The following is a 1,393-nucleotide window of genomic DNA, read 5'->3' as shown; positions in this document are numbered from 1 at the left end:
ATGATTTACTCCTAAGAAGCCAGTCTTTTAAACTTGATGCAGCATAGTTATATTCTAACATCCATGAAGTTGCTCGGAGTTGTAATATTCTTGACAGCAACTGGTTTGTTTCAGAGAACACCTGAGATTCCTGGAAAGGCCACATGAAAAAGTAAGAAAATGTCTGCAGGAACAAAAATACTTCCTTTGGTATAAGAAACATTCTTCTAGGTCATGTAACCCTGGTTTGTCCACTTGCTATACAGAGATTGCTGTGAAGCCGAGCACTGTGATACTGATGGGTCAAATACGAGAATGGCTACCCATGAGAGACAGTGTTTGGAAAAGCTCCCCAATTAAAACAAGCTTGGAAGCAAGAGTGGCATCCACTTGCATAATAGCTTACCTCTGGAAGCCCTATGAACCTGGAGAAAGAAAGGCCAAAAGTTATACAGGTGTCCAGGACTTTTGTTCATAGGGTCGCTATGAGTTGACAACTCTACAGCATTTCACAACAACAATGTAAGAGTTTATCCTCTCTTAGTATTATTAAGGCACATTGTAGATTTTTGGATATCTGGAACCTTTTCAACTCACTTGGACCTGTAGTACTTGCAAGCACTTTTATAGATTATTCTTAAGGGAGTGATGATATGCTTATCAATAAGATTTCCTCAGTCTAGCTCAAAGTTTAGCTTAATAATGTGACCAGTAAATTGTAAAAGAATGGTATATGTTTGAATTGTTGTTCTTAATGTCTTTCCTGACCTATGAAACCTTTGGTATTTATTTATCAGGACATTTTACACCTGTCCAGCTGTGGTTTTGACAATACTTCCCTGTGGCAAGATGAACTTAACTTGCATAGTATATATATTAGCAGGACACAACACTGAATGTAAATAAAAAATGGACATTTACCACACATCATGAAAGGAAAAAGGCTGTCAGTTTTTCCAATTGGTTATAATGGATAGAAAACCACTCTTCTTTAACATTTCTCTGATTTTATATGAAAACAGAGAGTTCCAAAGGAGCAATGGGAAATATATAAAATTATGAAGTTTCACATTCAATTTAAATTTTTACCAATTCCTGTAATATTTATGTTTCTCTGTGTTGCCCTATAGCTATGATAACTGGTTGCTCATTTGAAGGCATTTAGAAGTCAGAAACTGATTTTATGATAGACTATATACAGAATCTCAGATTCATTAGTATAATTATGGAAATGTGGTTCATAGCCTTAGGATATTTTCTTCTTTCAAAGAAAAGAGTAACTATAGATCAACATTTAAAGCTTATATTGTAGTTTAAGAGGAGCATACTTTTGAAACACTGAAAGTTATATGGAAACTTTGAGACACTACTTTAGCTACTGGTCGGAATAATATGTTATTCTTTACTTTGTCTG

The sequence above is a fragment of the Elephantulus edwardii genome, unplaced genomic scaffold (assembly GCF_000299155.1).
Source record: "Elephantulus edwardii isolate Elephantulus edwardi_28Jun2011 unplaced genomic scaffold, EleEdw1.0 scaffold00460, whole genome shotgun sequence".
NCBI classification, from domain to species: domain Eukaryota; kingdom Metazoa; phylum Chordata; class Mammalia; order Macroscelidea; family Macroscelididae; genus Elephantulus; species Elephantulus edwardii.
Note: the sequence above shows the minus strand (reverse complement) of the source record.